The sequence below is a fragment of the Python bivittatus genome, unplaced genomic scaffold (assembly GCF_059951505.1).
Source record: "Python bivittatus isolate LINGU-HERP-01145 unplaced genomic scaffold, Pbiv_v1 ctg000350_np1212, whole genome shotgun sequence".
NCBI lineage: Eukaryota > Metazoa > Chordata > Lepidosauria > Squamata > Pythonidae > Python > Python bivittatus.
The window spans coordinates 20753209-20775700 of record NW_028277074.1 but is presented as its reverse complement, the minus strand read 5'-3'; positions in this window follow the sequence as shown (position 1 = coordinate 20775700).

Sequence of the window (22492 nt, the reverse complement as noted above, 5' to 3'; positions counted from 1 at the left end):
GGGAAATATCAGAAAAGGAGGCAAAAGCTCAGGGACAGATGCACATATAGCACTGGGTACCACTTCCAAGAAATGTAAAAGCCTTCTAAACTTTCGGCACATTTACAAGAACATGAGAGCATCCTCCATATAACACAACTTCACCCAGCAAACAATGCCTTCTGGTATTACACTTCCTTAGGTTCACATGTAGCTTTCCCCCATTCCTCTTTCCTGGAAATGGTAATCTAGCTTGGCTTGCTGCAAATAACTGAAATCTGCAGTTTCCTTTCCAAAAAGTGAACTTGTTAGGCACCCTAAGCCTTCATGGCCCCCAAAATGCTGCTTTTAGCCTTTTGAATTTTGGCTAGGCCTCATCTGGTATACAGACAAGCTTCTTCTTCTATAGATTCTTTGAAATATGGCTGAATATGAAGGCTGACTGAAGGGGCTCCTTCTCCACAAATATTTCCACCAACCATGATCTTAGGATGAGGTGCAGCATGGCCTTCATCTCCTCTTGTCAGGAGGTCTATGTACTTGATGCCATGCACAATGGAGCTTCTGGGTGCTGTTGGGCTATTTTTATACCAGGGTGTCACCTGGGAGTAATATCACCTGGCAAAAAGAAATGTCATGTGAATGGCTAGTACAACCACATCCCAACATTGCCTTGATTCTCAGAGCAAAGCACTAGCTGAAGCCTCAGATGAAGTATAAAAATGACCTATTAACAGATAGACAGGTAGATGGAGGGGAGTTGCCTGGTGTAGATGAAATCTCCCTCCCACTCCATCCCTCAGTTCACTAGCAGTCAGCTGTTTGTTTGGGCAACTTGTACACATGAGTCAAGTGCTGCTCCAGAAGAGCACTAACTCTCTATATAAAACTAGTCCTACCGTAACTGAGAAGGAGTAGGTGGTGCAGTGAAATGGGAACTTCTCTCCTACTGCAACCTACCATATACCAATTACATGTCCAATGTGCTATTTTTATACATCCTGGAGGGTGAGTTTTGACAAATGGCTACCCCTACTGGTCTGACCATTCCTTAAAAGTTAGTGAGCCCCATTGCCATCCTTCATTGTGCACAGTCATTGGTGGATGTCTTCCTACCTGCTAGTGAAGTTTTGTAGGATGAGTGGGGTGAAACAATGTTTCCCTAGATGTCACCATTTGGAGGCAGTATGGCTGAGACATGCTGGGGCCTGACACTGCAGTCAGGAAATTTTATCCCACTCTAGTGTTCTGCTGACTCAAGGATGTGTAAATGCACTTTAACTTGACATGGGGAAGAAACTTCACAAAATTCAGTATACAGATATACTATTCTTTGTCAATAGATGGCGCTAAACTTCATTGGAAAAATGTTGATTCCATTATATGAAAATGTTCTGTATGGTTCATTCAAGACCTTTTCTCCAGCTTCCTTTTTCCTTCCTTCCTTTAGCTCCTGCAAGCAAGATAGTTTAATTGTTCTCTTCAGTTCAATTTATTTACTTAAATCATAGCTAACTGAAAAATATTCTCCACCCTCTAAAATGATAATTGAATATTTTAGGAATTAATGGCTAAAAACAAAATGCTCATAATAGCAGAAATAGAGGGTGCAGCATATGTGACATAAATAACGTATATTGTGAGAAGAATTATTTCTAGTAGCCTATGTTAGAAATAAATAAATATTTGGGAGGCAATGCCCTATTTGGATTTTTTATTGTATATCATGGGTTTTAACACAACATGGCTGCCATGGGAATATTGCAGACAAGGAAAACAGTTCCTTGTAATCCCCTTTAGCCTGCTTCCCTTCATCTTATTGCTAGCAGATGAGCACCATTTTTAAAGCTAAGCCCCATTTTTATTTCCTAAGAATGCCTCTGGATTTTGCAGCATCCTGGCTACTCAGATTGTTTAAAGTGAAGTATTTAAAACAAAACACATATCACAAACAAAAAGCAGTAAGGATAGGGACTGTAATGAACACAGGGACTCCACCCAGTATCCAACTCACCCCAAGATATTATTCTTTGTTGAGAATATATATCAGTTTTAAAAAATGTGATATCGAAAATTGGGCATTTTTAATCACATATTTATATTTTAACATTACAAGATTAAAAGCACGATCCTATGCATGTCTATTCAGACAACAATCTGACTGAGTTTAGTGGAGGCGACTCCCAAATCTGGACGGACTACAGCTGCATCAGTGAATTCCAGAGGCTTTGCCCTATTGATCTAGTCAGCTTTAAAAGTTTTGTGGCTCTTTGAACATTTAGTACATTTTTCGCTGCAGAGTTTTGGTGAGTTCAGATCACTTAATCAGATACACAGTCTATTTTTCTGAATTACATATACATATAATATACAAACCAAGAGAGAAGGATTATCTATTCTATAGCAGACTAGAATAAAATGAGTTTGGGTGGTTTTAGTGTGTTATAGAAACTAAGCCATCATCTTAACAAGTTGTGGGGATCAGGCCATCTTGTTATGCCAAAATAGGAGTTATTGGTTTGAGCAAAGTATGTTATGTGAAGGCTGTATTGTAACTGTTGTGTAACTGTATTTTGTTAACACCAATTTGGAACACTGGCTGAACCCAACCTGTACCTGCAACTTACTATAAATTGCATCCACCTTATAGAATATAATCATTTATCATACTCTTCTTTTAGCCTCATAGTGGTTTTTGTAATGCAGACATTATATGGCAACAAAACAGCCCATTTTAAAATAAATGGTGGTCATGGAACTCAGTGGTATTTCATGAGGTGCTAATTCAACATCCTGTAGTAACAAAATATACTAGGCAACAATCTGAGAGTTGCATTATTTACTCTAACCTTGCTTCATGACATAGATAGAATCTAATAATGGATAGAATCTAATAATTGTATTTTATTCTTAAAATCTTATATAATGTACTCTTCAGTCATGGACTTTTCCATTAAGGTGCCTAAAATGGGCTGGAAAAGCTGGCTGTATATCTAAATGGCTGTGAGCAAAGCAGTTCCATATTGTTAACCAGAAAGACATTGGTGCCCTTTGTGAAAAGCCAGATAAATATAATTCCTGGATCAGCAGTTTCTGAGGTAGTAATAAGTTACAGGTCATGATGATATCACTCAACAATTACAGATTGCTGACGCTAACTTTTTGATGATTCCAGCTTATCATCCCCCACTAATCTAATGAACTGGCTTCTAAATTCTGTGTATGTTTTTCTGAGATCTCCTGGACAGATTGGACTTTGATTCAGCTCCCAATCTGGCAGCTACATTGGACTTAGCACAAACTTTACTTGGCTGCACAGCAACATCAAGCTTTTATTAAATAGGATTGCAAATAATAATAATAATAATAATAATAATAATAATAATTTCAATTTAGGTACCACCCACCCCTAGAGCATCTCTGGGCAGTTCACAATAAAACAGAGAAAATAAGGTACATTGTGAATAATGAAAAACTAGATAAATAAAGAACCGTTAAAAATAAAGATTCACATCTGGCCAACAACACCAAAACATATACAAACACCTCCCACAAGGGACTCCAGCCACCCTAGCCCAGGGCTGAATGGGATTTCATAATTCATCTCAGTCTACTAACTCATCTGCAAGGTTTGCTAGACTTTAAACTCCAACTGACTTATACTCTTCAGTGAATGACCCTGTTCCATTCCTTTGTTCTTATTCAAATTAAGAATGGCTTTGTTATAGATATAACTGTTTGTTTCTTCCCTTTTCTCAGACTTCTTAGCTATTATATAATGTTATGACACGATATGACAGAACACTCCTTGATTCTGTCTGTCATCTTCATATGTATAACAGAATCTGTCACTATAATATGTAGTTATAAATGTATAATATGTATTTATTACAATGTATCAACAATACATTATAATAAATAAATCCTGTTAAATGTTACTAAAATGAACTTAGATAATATACATATAATTTGGAATACAGAAATGGAATATCCTGTATTATAAAATGAATGGCCTGATGTTTTAAGAAATATGCTGCTTATGATTTAAAAACTCAGTCCAGCAAAAAAAAAATGTGCAGGATATATTGGGCTTCTTAATGGATGTTTAGAAAAGCTTGATTGACTGCCATCTTTTTTATGATGGTGATACTATAAATTTGAAGGAACATTAGTGCCTATTGCTTTCATCACATGCACTGGAGTCATGGATTTTTTGCTGAAGGAGCACAACACTGAGAAGTGTTTCTCTGAGGAGAACACATGTTTATTATAATAATCATTGGGTGCCTGCCTTACAAGAAAGAGGGACACTGAACAATGGAAAAGCAAAAATATTTATAGAATTTGAGGGCTACAAGGCAGGAAATCCTAAGGATCTGATTGGCTGGCCAGTTTGGGGAAGCTAGGCAGGGCTTTGTCTGGGACAAGTTCTATTGTTAGGCAAAGTGAGCCTTTAAGGAGTGCAGCAGAGCTGAGGAAGTTCATAGTTAAGGAGATGGAATGTTGAGGTCATCAGCTGATAAGAAGACGGAAGGTTGTGTTTTCTCTAGGTTACAAATTCCTTGTAAGGATTGCCCTTGGGCTGGGCTGTGAGGTGGTGGGGAGGCTTCTATTCTTTGGTTTAGATGGAATTGTAGGGAGGCTTTGTCTGGGGCAGGGAGGGTCAGTTTGGGTCTGATGAGATTAGGCAAAGAGAGAAACTAGGTTTGACCTGGTGATTTCCAAAAGACTGTGTGTGTGTGTGTGTGTGTGTGTGTGTGTGTGTATGCAGTCTCCATTTTGTTTGCTAGGTTTATTTTTTTCCATTATTCTGGTAGTTCCTTATTTGATAGAGATGATATTTGTTAGAGATTAATACAATGGCAGACCAAATTCTTGGAAAGAAGGTACGAATTAAAGATGTTAATGAGATGTTAAATTATAGACCCCAAATTTGGAAATTGTAAAAGGTGATCATGTATCCTTGGAAAAATTTGTCTATATCAGATTTTAAAGTTTAGTTTAGTACAATGTTTGCGCCTTTAAAATGGCTTTGTATTGATGGAGTACTAGTTCAGACAATATGTTTGTCTAGTCTAGTTTATTCATTGTTCAATAATTGAATAACTATATTATTGTGATTATTATTAGAACTGCTAAAAAGGTTTTTTTTTCTCGCCTTTTCTTTTTGTGATATTAGTTTAAATGAAATGAAACTTTGGGGGGGTTGCTGTTGTTATTTGGATCATCTTCATTGTCATCTGTATTGGTCTAAAAAATTTAATCATTTGTTTAAAGAAAAATAATAAGCATTGGTGGACACCTGCCAAAGTTCATTCTGCTTCAGGAAGCTGACTCTCAGTATGAGTCAGACTTCCTCTACATAGCGAATATTTCAGGAAAATGTCAACATTAGTGATACTGGGTCTCCTTTCTTATTCAGGGGAAGACGATTGGAGCTCATTAGTAAAGCTCATGCTATGAACAGAATCAGAGATTCAATCTAGCCTAAAAATGTTTCTCTTATAGTAAAGCAGTTTTCTACATTCCTATTATTTTAACCTATGTAGTCATTTCACTCTTTGCTTGTTCATTCTTGGTTGTTCTTTTATTTAGAACAAAATGCCAAAACTGTAAGTTTTTTGAAGACTTCTACATGCTCCCATAAGAAATATTTCAGGCATTTACCTTCTTGTCTCCATATATAAGTGAAATTAAGAAAATCCAATCCAGTGTCATTTACATGTGTTTGCTTGCTTATTGTGAGTGCCTTGGCAACTAGATAACTTTGGCTGATCTTGAAAAAAGCTAAGCGAAGTCAGTCCTACTTAGGTCAGACCTGATACTTGGACAGGAGATCAGGAAATTCCAGGTCACTGGTCAATTTAAAACAAAACAATAAAATAAATAAATTCCAGAAGAAGGCATGGACAAGCTGTTGCCAAGAAAACAATATGCATGCATCCATGTACTGTAGTTACCAGTTCAATTTGAGGGAGACTTTTTTTTTAGCATATTATGACCAGGCCTAACATTTGTTGGACTTATAATTAAATGGTAGTATGAGATGCCTTAGAGGCTTTCAAACATTTTCAAAATCTTCTGTGATAGAGATATTAGGGAACAGGCCAGTGTAGAAGTAGTTTATGGAAGAAAGTTTAAACAATTTGAGACACATAATCTCCAACTAGGGATGAAAGGGAATTCATTCAGTGAACTTTAAATGCAAACCTACTTAATGCTGCACTATTAAAACAATACAAACTAAAATGACAAATACTTTAAAACTGCATTTTTTAGCATATAGCAATAAATCAATATGCACAAAAATATCTGAAAAGGAAAAAAGCACAGACAGTTATGAATACACTGAAAATAATATGCAATATTGCATTGTATTAAGTGAAATCATTTTTTAAAAAATATATAAGGCAAACTTCTATATAAAGCATATATTTTTGAAGAAATGTGCATTATATCCAAAACTCTTCTTTTTCCTGCAATGTTAAAAAAAAAAAATCCTAAATTAAATACCCCAACTGAGGCTAAAAGAACACTATTATGTTGTATAATTGTTATATAATAAATGTTTTTTAAAAATTGCAGAGAGTTTTAAAAAAGAAAGAACACAGAAAAGGAGAAAGCTAAGTTAAAGTAAGTATCATAAGCAAGTTTACTGTTGCTCAACAATTCTGATTAATGTATTGTCGAAGGCTTTCACGGCCGGCATACGATGGCTGGTGTGGGTCTTCCGGGCTGTGTGGCCGTGTTCTGGAAGTTTTGTTTCCTAACGTTTCGCCAGCATCTGTGACCGGCATCTTCAGAGGACAGGAGCACAGACAGGAGCAGTTCTCTCTGTGCCCAGGGTGATGTGACCCTTTTGTGGGTATTTATGGAGATAAGCAAGGGTGCCTGTGTGTGTGGGGGGGGGGTTATGGGTTAACAAGTGGCTGCTTGTTTTGGTGATCAGAATATGTGTTTATCTTCCTGGGGATTAGGCAGGGTTTTTTGTGTTAAGCTGTTAACAAGTGGCTGCTGAGGGTGATTAGTATGTTCATTGTGTGAATTATTTCTGCGTCCTGGTGGTTCAACTAATTATTTGATTATAGGAAGCTACCTTCAGTCATTGCTCCATGTAACAGAGTATTATATATATAATTTGGGGCTGCCAGATCTTGTTGGCCCACTATTACTATTAACCCAATGACAGTCAACTATGGTTAATGGGAGCTGGGAACCACAAGCATCTGGAGGGTGACAGCTTCTCCCTCCAATCCACATGGTTTGGCAGCAGCTTTGTTGGGCTTTTTCTCAGCCCTTCCTGAGATGGTGACATCTGAACTCAGGATCTTTAGCAACAAAAGATGTGCTCTTTTATTAAGCTACTGCCTTATGGCACCAAATTACTGTTATTCTTCCATGGAGAAGTTTCCACTGAAGAAAGGACTTTTTGCCAGGATTTTTCCTGCCTTGTGCAGCTGTTTTGATTAGGCACTATGAAGTCATTTCTATATGTTCTCTTAATTTATTTCAAGAGAGGTGGGTTTTTTTTTTACTTTTGTTTTTTGCCAGTTTGAAAAAGTGTATGCATATTTCAAGACTTCCAGTTTTGTAGCATTACAGTGGGAAATGTGATAGACATGCTGTTGAGCAGAAACACATTTTACAAAATATTGTTGTCTGTCTGTGAAAGTGAATAAATATTTGACTAGGAAGACAATTGCCTATTGGTGAAGGATGCCACCTGTTCACTGACCTTGCTGGCAATTTCTGAAATACCCAGTGGGTTACACTGTAGAGATTTCATCCAAACATCACATAGAATCTTGCACTTGATTGGCATTCAGTGAGTAAGTAAACATTTTGTTCATTCCCCCTTCTCTTCCTTCTCCTTTTCCTCCTCCCTCTCCCTCTCTTTCCATCTCAAGCAATTTTAGATTGCAGAGGAAAGACAGAGAAAAACATGCAATTTGGAAAAGTAGCTGCAATTAATTTGTGTAATTTTGCCAGATCTTAAAGAGCCAGGATTGTAGAAGGTTAATAACTGAAAGATTATTGTTCACCATATCCAAAAGTCTGCTGCTGAAGCAGAAATTATACTGAAAGCTATACTAAGGGAATATTTATTAATTACGCTTTTAGAAAAATCCCAAGCATCTTCCAGGGATCAGATGTTTTCATCTATTGCTACTTGTTCTTGCAACAACTTAGCAAGACAGGTTGCAAGATATGAGGATTCAAGTGAGGTTTGTTTGTTTGTTTGTTTGTTTGTTTGTTTATCCATCCACCCATCCATCCATCCACCCATCCACCCATCCACCCATCCACCCATCCACCCATCCACCCATCCACCCATCCACCCATCCACCCATCCACCCATCCACCCATCCACCCATCATAAAACTGGCAGAATGGACATCTGGCATCTCATTCGCCTAAAGGGCTCTAACCTGTGTTTGATGATCCTAAGCATTATTTTGCTAGCATGTAAAATTAAGGATATTATACGATAGTTTGCACACTCTGCTATTCTCCTTTTTTGGTATTGGTATATAGATTGACCTAATACAATCTATTGACCACTGTGTCATTCTCCAGATTTGCTAGCATAGCTTGGTTAGAACTTCATAGATTCTTCTTCTGTTGCTTGCCATATTTCTGTAGATATTCCATCAATTCCAGTAGCCTTCCAACTTGGTGATAACAGTAGTACTGGTCTAACTATCTTCTAGTACTGGAGGTTATTGTAAATAGATAATACCTTCTATCTTGGATATTGATAGCTTGACTGTACAGAATTTCAAAATACTCCTTCCATATTTCATTGATCTCCTTTGAATCAATTACAATCTGTCTGTTGGCCTCTTTTAGCATACCAATTCAATGTTGGAATCTCCTTTTGAGTTCAGAGACCTTTTGGAAGACTTTCCTTGTTTTTCCATGTCTGCTTCCATCTTCAATGTCTTTATAAATGTTGTTGTAATAATACTGCTTCTTGTCTCTTTTAACAGCTCTCTGAAATTCTTTGGTAAGTTCCTTCCTGAGATCTTTGTTTTTCTTGGCTTTGATTTCTCTTTTCTCCTTGATGATTTCCAAAGTATATTCTGTCATCTAGTTTGCTTTCTTCTGTTTCTTGCTCTTTGGCAATATTTTTCACATTTATCCTTAACCACTTCTTTAAGTTCATTCCAGTTTCTCTGGTTCTCAGTCAATGAGGTCAGGACTTCAAAGACATTCCTGATGTTCTCCTTGAAAATGATGGGTATATGTTCAAGATCGTATTGTGGAAGTTGGCTTTCTTCTTCCATTTTAGTTTAACTTGGAACTTGCACATCAGTGTGATCTTTTTCAGTCAACCCTAGCCATGTCCCTGCTGTTACAACTGAGCTTTTCCACCTCCTTCTACCAATAATATAGTCAGTTTGAAGGGGTTTTTTTACATAAAAATATTACATATTGAGACCACTAGAGGCAGAGTCCTGTAAAATAATACATGCATCCCCACAAGTTTTCAGCTATAGTTCCAGCTAATTCAAACCAAAAGTATATTACAGCTGTCTGTCTTTGCCAAGTCAAACTACAAATTGCTTTTTGTTATTTTCCTGTCCTCATCTGGAGGTATTTCATCTCTCCAACTTTCCTTTGGATGAAACAGTAGTATAATAGTATTGTGTAATAGTAGTGATAGTAGTAATAATGTCTGAAGAGTACCCCATTTAATTTCCAAATAATTAAGAGAGATCCTTTGCTATTAGGAGACAGTGTATTGTCATTTGCACCAACTCATGATACATTAGCTGATAATCCTAGTCTATTGCCCATAATGCAATGGATCTAACAAAAAGTATCAGACCATAAAAATCCTTCTGTATTCTACTGAAAGTTCTTTCATCCATTCAGAATACTTTTTGTAGTTTTGCTGGATCTTAAGTGATAGAACTGTAGAAATGTTAACAGTTGAAAGAAATTTTTACAAAGACTGTCTTCCTGAGGACATATTTATTTATTATTTAATCCCAGCCTTTTGCCTATGAGATCAGGAATGTTTACATTTGGTTGTGGAAAAGCAGATCCTTCAACCTTTTGCATACTGAAGCCTGTCTTACTGGTGGAAGATGAAAGTAGCATTTTTTTTTTCTCATAATTCCTCAGCAAATGGCTAGAGTTATGTCATGAACAAGCCAGAGAAAAAAATCTTTCTTCTAATTACTTTTTTATTCACAAGCAGCCCTTGAGATCCAAACAATTTGGTTGAGGATCAGAATGGATTTATTTTCCAGAGGAATGTGAGTGACCACTCACGTATATGTGAACTGTAACAACTGTGCTATCTTAATAAATATATCCTGTAAAAAGCTAGTCAGTCCCGGGTAATAATGGTGATGGGACATATGGTTTGACTGGACAGGATTTGTTCCTTAATTGTGGATTGTAGCATCTGACCTTTGCTTCTGAAAGTTCAGAAGGAGGAATAGATAGGGAATTTAAACAAACAGAGGAAAGTTACTGGAAACACCTAACTGATAATATGGCAGTAAAAGTACATATGGTTTGTCTGCCCAGACATCCAAAGAGCTTACAAAGGTCAAAGGAAAGTGTGTTTACTAAGACAGCCTTTGTAGAAAATGAGGTCAATATATTAGTCAAGTGGCTTCTCTAGTCCTGGCAGTACCAGCAATTAATAATCTGTAACATGTGGCCTCTTGCTGAACAGTAGGCTATCATATTTCCACTCATGAATGAAGCTTTGGCATTTGCATTCCTTCTGTACTCACATTAATAGAACCTCAATGTATCTCCCAAAAGCATTTGCTGCATGTCACCCTCTACACCCAAATGCTCAAAATATTTGAAATGTCCATGCTTCTGAAAAAAGAGCTACCAGAGACCAGCTAACAGGCTAAACAACTGAGGCCATTTACATGTTATAAAATCAACCTGCACATCTCCCAAAGAAGAATAAAAGAGGCTACTGATTTGCATAGTGGAAATTTGCAGGTGGAAATTTATAGCAACAGACTGAGCTTTGGAAATCAGTATTATAATCTTGATTGACATACAGTATAGTTCACCATGGACAGAACACTTCAAAATCAAAAGCAGGTAATTTATTGGGAGCAACAAAATCACATAAGAGATTGAGTGAGATCTTTTCAGTAGTTTTTTCCTCAGACAATATAGTACCAAAAATGAGGAGACAGTTCCCGAAATTGGGCCGGATGTTACCATCATGAAATCTGCAGCTGAAAGTCACTCTGAGATGATGTTCATGGAGCGAATACACTGCTGATAGAAAATATCTGAATCAAGCTACATCTTGCATTCAGGACAAAACAATTGTTGCTTCCACAAACCAAATACACAAAGACCAACAGTCCTGTGCTTCAACAGCTGTTCAAATAGAGAAATTTCCTCTGTAAAGTGAGCCAATATGTCAAGGTTATATTTTGTGACTGTTCATACATCATATGACATAAAGAGTTAATACAGTTTTTTAAAATGACGTTCAGTATTTCCTGTCAATTAAATATTCCTGGAATATATATAATTTTTGTTTTACTTTGTTTATAGCATCCCTAAAGGGCAGTTATATAGTGGAAGGGAACAGGCAACATTTGATATTGTATATCTTATAACAACTGGTTATGAAGCTCATAGATAGCTTGACAGAACTTCCATCCATGAAAGTGCCTCCATAGCTTTTTCAGCATTCAGGGAATCACTGAACAAGATTGTGCCTGGCTGGCAAGTTCAATAGCCTCTCTTGCATCACTGATGAACAAGACATTCTAATCACAACTTCAAGTACATGATGGGTTTTTTGACACTTGGTTTTATTTCCCCATAGCCAGTTTAAAAACAATTGAAATGTTATTTAAGGAATTATGGTATGTTATTGATACATCGTTCTTTTGTTTTCATGTTGCATTTACTAACTTCCCAGTCTTTTTATATTGTTTTCCATTGTTTATACATGTAGATTAAGTTTTAAGTTTTTTGTTGAAAGTGCATACGATTAGAATAATACATAGACTGAAATAAAATGCAAAGTGCTTCAGATTATTATTTTTTTAATCAAAGTAGACCAATCTGGGCCAAATCTTGCAGAATAATGAAAAATACTTGTGTGAAAAATTATGTATGCTGATCAGTTGCTGAAATATCCAGCTGTGCAAATAATCAGTCCATGGACCCTGGTGGTGGTGAATGAAATGAATTTATAAACCACATAATCTTTTTGTTGCAAATAAAAAACCTATTGAAATCTCCAGACCAAATAATTACAGGAAAAATGCACTGAAAAAATATAATTATTTATTCTTCTTCAATGAGTAATCTGCAACTTAGCATAAAAAGCTATTAACATAAATCAGTGGAAGTTGGAAGTTTCATTGGAAGTTCTACTATTGGATTACACTATGCAGTCCACAAGGAAGAAATATTTTTGCTAGCTAGAACACAAAAATAAAATAAAATAAAATCATTATTCTGATAAGTGAGAAAAATGAGCTGGAAATAACATTTAACAGAGAGAAATAAAAGTTCTTCACTTAGGAAAAATACATTGAATGCACAGGTATAGGATGGGGGGTACTGTATGTGGTTTAATGGTGCTGCCTATAAAAAAAGATCTTGGAATAGTAACTGATTACAAATTGAATATCAGTCTGGAATATAATATGGCTATAAATAAAGGCAAGGATAATTGTAGCCATTACTGTACTAGGCTGGATTACTAGGCTGGATTATTTTCTGAATCCTTGGAAGTAGTAGTTTCATTTTATTCTGTGTTAGGAAGACTCCACCTCAACTATTATGACGGGTTCTGGCACAAGTATTTACAAAGAATCCTGAGGTCTAAGAGCAAGGAAACCTGGGTTCTCATATTCCCTTAGGCCTAAGCCATCTGGGCAATTTTGGGCAAGCCACTGTCTCTTGGCCCTAGCAATAAGACAATGGCAAACCACCTCCAAAAAATATTGCCAAGAAGACTGCATTAACCAGTCCATGTAGTCATCAGGAGTCAGGGTTGACTCAATGGACTGTAACATCAACATAACAGGTACAGAGAAGGGCAATGAAGGTGATCAGAGGACTAAAGTCCTGTGAGGACAAATTGAAGGCATTAGAATTGTTTGGCCTCAAGAAGGAAGACTAAAGAGGGATATTATAGCACGCTTCCACTGTTTGAAAGGGTGCCACCAAGAAAAAGACTAAGACCTGTTCTCCATCATTCCATAAAGACTTCCTTTCTGTTTTCACATGAAAGCAGGAATGAGATAATGGATTTAAGATATAAGAAGAGAGATTAATGTTGAGAAAAATTTTCTTAAAAATAAGAGCATTTGAATAGTAAAGTTACTGAAGGCAATGGTGAGCTCCTACTGAGTGTGCTAAAGGAGAAGTTGGACAACCACATGTTGAACATGCTTTAATTTCACAAATTGTTCCTTCCAGCTCTGTGATTTTATGATTCATACACATCCTTCTTTCTCCTTTCAGATAAAGAAGAAAAAAATTGGATAGCGATCAGGTGAACAGAAGAGGAACCTGCACCAGAAGGAGAGAACAGAGAAAGAAGAAAACAAAGCAGCATTGGGCAAATTAGGCAAGCGGAAGGGGTTATTGGACAGGGAGGGAAGGAAAAGGAAGACAAAGACTTGGTCTTCCTTTCCTTTACGTGTAAAGGATGAGTATCTACAATGAAGCAGAAGAGGAAAAGAAGCTGTTTCCATTTTTGCTGCCTCACCAACGTCCCTTCCACATTGCTACAAGTTTCACCACCCAGATGAATAAACAGTTTTTGACAGTCACCCTCACCACTGGCAGCCTCTAAACACTGGGAACAAGGGGAAAAAAAGGTCATCAACCCACTCCTTATCTCCAATCCACAAAAGAGGAAAATAAAATAAATTGCCAATCCTTCATCCCATCCCATCCCATTGACAGGTTAGTCAAGCATGTGAGTTATTATTAATTTATCATGGATGGGTTTTCCTTACTTGCCATTCTTATTTGCTTTTTTGTTTATGTTATGTTTATATTTCTATCTTTTATCATTATACTGATATTTTGAACCATATTTGCAGCAGAAAGTTGCCCTGGAGATATGTGTGGCCATTTAAATTGGATAAAATAATAATAAACCCCATTCATATCCTTACCTCCTTTGTGCACATTTATCTGAGCTCAAGAAAAAGAAGCTGAGCAATTGAGTTGTAAAGCTCTCAAATCATCCTTCCCTATGAAGGACTCCTGAGACAATCAAAGCCCAGGAACTGGTAGGTGGAGTAAAGCAGGGGTTTCCTCCAATGGGAAATGGGTTGCCCATAGAGTCTTAGCATTTCAAGGCCAGTGTGGTGTAGTGTTGTCAGCCATAATAGGTAGACCACACCATGAAATCAACTCTACAGAAAGCCTAAAACTGCTTTTATTGAGATTGTCTATAATAATAGAATATTGTAAATCTGATTGTGCTATATCTCCTCCTCCTCCTAATAGTTCAGTGAATTAGGGAGGTGTCTGTCTGAGCTGCTTCCAAGCATTATCTGGGTGTTCTGGACTTTAAAAATGCTTTAGCCCCTTTTGCCTAGGCAATGGCTTTTGCCTATCTCCTTCAAGGTCACCTTCCTTACTCTCTACAAGGGTTTAAGGTGTTGGACTAGCACTAGAGAAATTCAATCTATCCTCAACCATGGAAGCTCACTAAGCCAGTCTTCTTCTCTCAGCCCAACTTACTTCATGTGATTGTTTTGGGGGGGGGGGTGAAATGAAGGAAGGAGGGCTATGTACCATGAGCTTCTAGAGGAAAGGTGAGATATAAATCTAACAAATGTATAAATAAAATAGAAAGTTTTGCAAAAGAAAATACTAGCTTCAGTGTGGTTTTACTGAGCATCAAATTGACTCAATCTCCAATACTGCCAAAATTATTTTTGATCAGAGTGCCTTACTGCAATGCACTCTATATGGGGCTGCCCTTTAAGCCATTTAGAAGCTGTAACTAGTCCAGAATGCAGAGCACACACAGTTTTGGGTATGCCATGGTTCACCTGAGTAACACCACTGCTGTGTGAGCTGCACTGGCTTCCGGTTGCTTTCCAGGTGCAATTCAAGGTGCTGGTTATCATCTTTAAAGCCCTACATGATACAAGGCCAGGTTATTTGTGGAACTGCCTCTCCATGAGGATATCTGCCCATCCTACTAGGTTAGATAGGGTGGGTGCATTCCAGGTCCCTTTCCTTAAATGTTGTCACCCAATAGGACCTCAGAGGCACATCTTCTCAGTGGACACTCCAGCCCTTTGGGACAGCCTCCCACCTGAGATCCCTACCTTTTAGTCTTCCAGAGGGCTGTAAAGACCTGGCTCTTCCTCCAAGCATTGGGCTAGGATGGGGGTTGAACTGCGAGGATGTTTGATCCGGTGCCTGGGGGGAAGGATACTTTTGTTTTTAACCATGTTTTTATGGATTGTTGTGAGCTGCCTAGAGTCATTGTGTGAGATAGTTGGCCATATAAGTCTTGTAAGTAAGTAAATACATACATACATACATACATACATACATACATACATACATACGTACGTACGTAAATAAATTGCCATGTGAAGGCATTTTAAGAATGAAGACAGAAACTTTTCTAGCATGATCTCCATTTTTTCAGAGTCCTGATTTTCAGTTACCTGAAGCAGGGGCATCCACATCAAACCTTTTTTTTTTTTTTCCAAAATTATGAAATGCCCATTGTGACATTGTGATTCAATTTCCACACTTTACATATCATTGTGTGAAAGGGGATGAGTCTGTATTTTCCCTCCCTTGCAAAGGGTACCTATGCACAGAAGCTGAGGCTTCTGGCTCTTTCTTTATAACATCATGTGCCTCTGTTCTGCAAAGATTAATCTCACCACCCTTTTCAAAGGTTTGTTTAATGGAAAAAATCTCATATTTATTTGGGGTAAATATGGTATTTTCTTAGAAAAGAAAATCCCTGCAACTCAAATTTCCCTTGTCATAAATATTCTTACAAATTACTTTGATATAATTTTGAATGATAAAGTCTTTTTAATTTTTGGAATGATCCATGGTCTTTTGAAGAAAAGACAAGCTGATAATTCTGCTAAATGTATCCAATTTCCATACAAGATTTTATTATGGAAAGTTTCATCATCATATTATTAACTTCAGTAAGAAAGATATACTATTATAATGAAAAGCTTATCCCATTTACCATCATTTTAAAAACTCCCAATTGCCAAATGGGAAATACTGGCATTGGAAACACAGGAACATCAGTCAAGACCATGAAAAGATCAAAGTAAGGTCAGAAGTAACTCTCTTTTTTAAAAGATGAATTCAGAGGGGACAGAGTTCAACATTCAATAGTTCAGCCTTCTCCAACTATATGCCTTCCAGATGCGCAGGGTTTCTGGCTTCTATAAAATCCTAGCACAGTGTTTCTCAACCTTGGAAACTTTAAGATATGTGGACTTCAGCTCCCAGAATTCCCCAGCCAGCATGGCTGGTGGGGGAATTCTGGGAGTTGAAGTCCACATATCTTAAAGTTTCCAAGGTTGAGAAACACTGTCCTAGCAGGTCAGAGAAGACTGCTCGGAATAAATAGCTGCTTTTTCTTAATTATTATAAGTAAATTATCCCATTATATTTCTATGTTTTTCCTAACTTTTTCTGTTTTTGTTTTTGGTTCAATAAATGTTAGGATTCCTCCAAGCTTGTTGATACCTCCATTTTGTATAGAAATGGTACCTTTTTGGCTATATAAGGTCGTAGCCTGGAACATTTTGTATTCCAATAGTAGTATTCATGAACAAATAGCAGAACTTTTTTAAAAAATCAGAAATATAACAAAAGCAAAAATATAAGAAAAAACCCTAATCAATATCTAATAATTCCAATACATTTTTCCATGTTTTAATGGTGTTTCCTTGTCACTTCTTTCATCTGATATATAAAAGTACTTTGCAATACACATCCAATGAACATGAATATTACTCAATCCAAATGTTTCTATTTTCCACGTTTTTGATCTTCTTTTCTCCAAGTTCGTTTAACTAGGCTTTAGTAGTATACGCATCCTGTATTCATTATAAGCCCATGTATGCGTGATGTTCTATGGAATTCCTGGAGGGATGAAAAAAGGCCTTTAAAACGTTTCAGATTTTCAGGCACTCCTACATACCGCAGCCTATTTCTGTAGCAAATAGGAATACAATATTTAAAGCACATTAAAGAGGAAGGGTGGAGAAATATCTTCCTTCTCTAGGAAGTTATTAAGCAAGTGAGGGCCAGGGAGCCAACTGGCTCTATTTCCCTGCCCTTTCTTTTTTCACCACATCACTTTGACTGTTGAAGACTACAAAGAGCAGACTCTGACACAGTCGATGTAGGTCACAAACCGGTAGCAATATCTAGGAATTTCAGTTTCAAGAAGCTTTTTGACATACAGACATTTTGCAAAACATGGAAAGAGTTGTAAAACATTTTCAGGCACCTGATTCAGTCTAAACACAATAATTAGATTTCTGAATGCTATGCAATTAGTGGGACTCTTTTTGACGCCATTTCTTTCACTCTAATAAGCTTTATTGTGAGTGGTGATTCTAACTTAGATCTCCTAGGTCACATCCTTTATTCTTAACTTTTGCACCAATTCCCATGATCCATGAGATGCCAGTAGGCTACAGAATCAAAAGAAAGAAGAAAAGCAAGGTAATGCATAGCTTTTTTTCTTTGTAGATCATCCATTATTCTATTGGTTTTGCACCTTCCTCTGGCTTTTCTTCACTAGCACCTATCAGACTGTTCCCTTCTAGCTGGTAGTGACAACAATAGTAACTTTAGAAAGTAGTATTTGGGCTTGTTTCTCCTGCCACCCCCTCCCCCGCCCCACTTCTTTATAGTTAGGCTGAGAGATAGTGATGGGCCCAGAGTCACTCAGTGACCTTCTGTGGCTGAGGGTGAACTTGAAAGTGGGTCTTCTTAGTGACAATCCAGCATTTTCCACACTATACCACCTGGTTCTCATGTGGTTGCATGTCCAAGGATTATCATACCATAAACCACTTTGGAAACCAATTTAAGTAAAGCTTGAGGTAAAGTGTTTAAAATAAGTACATGAACAAATAATGAGATGCAGCAGCCCATAACATATTCTATATACTGAAATCTAAATATTTCATAGGAGGAAGAAGCCTTTATGCACCTTTTCCAAACTTGTTGGGGATTTTGAGACAGGCAGTTCCAACACAAGGCTGCCTTAGTATATGTAGTTGGATTTTTATTGCTTTTGGCAAGGCTAGATTCTGACAAACATCACATTTAGTTGGGGGAAGAATAGCATTTGGTGAATTCTTGCTTGAGGTAACTCTTAGAATACAAACTCAAATCTTTTCAACCAGTCTATGAATACTGACTCACTTCACAATGAGAACTTATGACAACAAATTTAATGCTTAAACTTGACCTTCATAGTCTCTTTTTAGGTATTGTATTTCATCCATTTATTTATTTATTTATTTATTTATTTATTTATTTATTTATTTATTGAAAGCAACGCAACCTTTTCTTCAATGAAAGAACAATTACTCAAGCATGGGATGAGTTCAGTGAGAAATGAGGAATAATTCATGAATAATAATTAGTGCTCATGCCTTTCTCTTTTATATTCCTTTAATGGAATTCATCTGTGCAGTTGCTTTAAATGGAAATTTGCAGAATGTATCCTCAACTAAAAGGTATATTTAGGGTCAATTTGGTGTGGGTTTTATTTTCCCTGTTAACTAAATTTAACAAGCATGTAATGTTGTTATCCACTAAGGGAAATGACTCAGAAACTAATGACAATGACCAATTCAAATAGTTCTAAAAAAGAGAAGATTGGTTCTAGGGAAGGCATTTCATGAATGGCAGAATTCCGTCCATGTGGAAACTGTTGCTGATCTAGCAGAACTAAAAGTTGCACAGAAAGAAGAGAGAGGAGGCAATTGTCATCAATTCACGCTTCATGAGGACCACTTTCCATGTGATCTGGGAGGACCATTAACCTCTGGAGCAGATTTTTAAAGTGGGTAGACCAAATTTTATGGCAAGGAATGCTCAAAGTTTCTGTGTTTCTAACTGCATGTTCCAAAGTGAAGCAGTCTGGGAAGAGTTTTGTCAAATTATGAACTCTTTGCCTAAGTTCACCTAAATTCAACACAGCCTCACTCTGGAGTTTATTTCTGGAGTTTCTCATTAGCAATTACTGCCTAAATTATATAGAGCTATCTGAAACAAAGAAATTCATGTCTCAAATTTAAACTGTATTAATTATTCAGGCCACACTTAAAACTGAGTGTGTATAAACAGTACCAAATATCTGGAACCACATCTAAATTAGAGTACAGGCTCCTCTAGATAAAATATTGTCATGCCAGACCAGTGTGGCACATCAAGGATGCCTGGGTATGTTTATCAGTTATCCTACTATTCCAGGCCTGTAGAATTCTCTTTTAGTGAAGAGTATCACATTTTACTCTAGCCTCAGGTTATTAAGACAGAAAGAGTTATATCTTCTTTTTTGTAAGTTTAAGACATCCAATTCACATCTGAAACTAAACATGGGCTGGACTAGTTTTCTGTAATGGTATATGGGAGTGACTGTGGGAGACAGGAGGGAGACTGGATAATCAGCGTGTAAAAGATATCTCAGCCCACAGAAGGAGGGACAGTGTGGGAAACATTTCCCACTCCCTCTCTCCTTCTGTGGGCTGAGATATCTTTTACATGCCAGTTGCCCAGTCTGCAGCTCTCCCTCCTGTCTCCCAAAGTCATTCCCACATACCATTACATCTTCTCAGAAACTTCTGTTACATGCAACAAAAAGGTTAATTATTCTCCTATTTGTTTTGTCTCAATTACTGACTAATCAATATGGATTACCAGGGTCAAATCAGCCCTTTAAAAAAGTTATTTTTGTATAAACCCCCAAATGACAATCAGGAAAGAGAGAGTTTCAGTGCCTTTACCATTACAATTGGATGTACCTTAACCACAATATAAATAAACTACAGATACACTAATACAGTGGTACCTCGGGTCACGAATGCTTCTGTTCACGAACAATTCGGTTCACGAACAGCTCCATTCGCAAAATTTTGCTTCCGTTCACGAACTCCGCATCGGGTGATGAACAGGATCCGCAGCCATTTTCCCTGCTGACACATGGTTGTGGCTTCCTGTAGGCGAGATCGCGGTAGCAAACAGACGTCCTATAAAGCTTTTTGGTGTGCTTTCTTTGGCTCCAAAGAAAGTGCAGAACAAGCTTGGTAAGAATAAGGTTTTGAAGAAAATAACCATTGAATTGAAGAAGGAAATTGTAGAAAAGCACGATTGTGGTATTCGTGTGACTGATCTGGGCTTGGAGTACAAGATGGCGAAGTCGACAATCTCAACTATTTTGAAGAATAAAGATGCCATCAAAGGAGCTGATGTGGCAAAAGGAGTAATGACATTAACCAAGCAGAGGACACAAGTGCTGGAAGAGGTGGAAAAACTTTTGTTAGTGTGGCTGAATGAGAAACAGCTGGAAGGTGATAGCGTTAGTGAAGCTATGATCTGTGAAAAAGCCAGGAAACTGCACAGTGATTTACTGCAAAAAAAAAACCCTCTACAAGTGCAGCAAGTGAAGAATTTAAAGCCAGCAGAGGCTGGTTTGAGAAATTCCGCAAGAGAAGAGGCATCCACAGTATGACAAGACATGGTGAGGCTTCCAGTTCTGACAAGGCTGCTGCAGAAGCCTACAAGACAGAATTTGAGGAATTCATGAAGGCGGAAGGATACGTCGCTCAGCAAGTGTTCAGCTGCGACGAGACAGGGCTCTTCTGGAAGAAGATCCCAAAGAGAACCTATATCACGCAGGAGGAAAAGGCACTGCCAGGCACAAGCCCATGAAGGACAGATTGACCCTTTTGCTGTGTGCAAATGCAAGCGGCGAGCTGAAGATTAAGCCACTACTGGTGTACCATTCCCAGACCCCTCGTGCATTCAAGGAACACAATGTGAACAAGGCCAGACTGCCTGTCATGTGGAGGGCCAATGCAAGAGCTTGGGTCACAAGGCAATTGTTCATGGAATGGCTGCATGAGGTGTTCGCACCCACCATTAAAAAATATCTTTCTGACAACCAACTGCCTGAAAGGTGCCTTCTACTGATGGACAAAGCCCCAGCACACCCTCTAGCCTTGGTGGATGATATGGACGCTGAGTATGACCTTTAGGTCAAGTTCCTCCCCTGCAAAACGACACCTCTTCTGCAGCCCATGGACCAGCAAGTGATCTGCAACTTTAAGAAGCTCTACACAAAGGCGCTCTTCACCAGGTGTTTCAATGTCACTGAAGAAACATCTTTGACTCTGAAAGAATTCTGGAAGAAACATTTCAATGTCCTCCACTGCATCAGCCTCATTGACAAAGCCAATGTCACCTGCCGGACCTTAAACTCAGCCTGGAGGAAACTGTGGCCAGAATGTGTCGCTGAACGTGACTTTGAAGGGTCTGATGCAGAGGTAGTGGAGGAGATTGTGTCCATGTGCAAGAGTATGGGTCTGGTTGTTGATGGTGCAGACATAGAGGAGCTTGTTGAGGACCATAAGGAGGAGTTGACCACAGAAGAACATGCTGAGCATCAGAGTGAGCAGCAGAAAGCGCTTGGTGAGGAGCATTCCACTGAGGAAGAGGAGGACGGGGAGGAGGTGAGCAGTGATGTGCTAAAATCCATCATGGAGAAATGGAATGAGTACCAGGATTTCTTTGAGAAGCACCACCCCAACAGAACTGTGACAAACAGAGTGTTGAACATGATGAATGACAACATGGTCTCTCATTTCCAGAAGGTTATGCAGCGCAGGAAAAAACAACTGACTTTAGACAGATTTTTCCCCAGAACTGAGCCTGCAGCTAAGAGGCAAAGAAGAGAGGAAACCCCTGAAGGAGATCTCTCTGATGTCCTTTTGGAGGGGGACTCTTCCCCAAACAATAACCACCTCCCCACCCGCCTTCCTGTCCTCCACGCCAGAAGTCGCCTCGAGCAAGGTCAGCGTTCTCTCTCTTCATACTGTGCTGTACTGTACTTTGTTTCATGGTTTTGTGGTTAAAAAAAAAATACATATGGTTCAGAACGGATTAACCATATTTACATTGAACCTTATGGGAAAATTTGATTCGGGTCGCGACCAATTCAGGTCGCGACCAGAGTCGTGGAACAAATTAAGTTCGTGAACCGAGGTACCACTGTACTGAATTATTTTTGAGCTGCAGAAACTCTGTTATTATAAGACGTAGTTTAAGTTTAGGGATCCTGGTTGTTGAATTATAACTATGTCCATTTCCAAATTCCAAACAACAATGTGTTGTACCCTGTCCCACTAACTTAATTGAAAGGATTAAAGTAGGGCAAGTTACATTGTATTATATTTTCATACAGGACCTTCAAATTTAAAGCAGGGTTATTATCTAATATGGGTGGAAAGAAGTG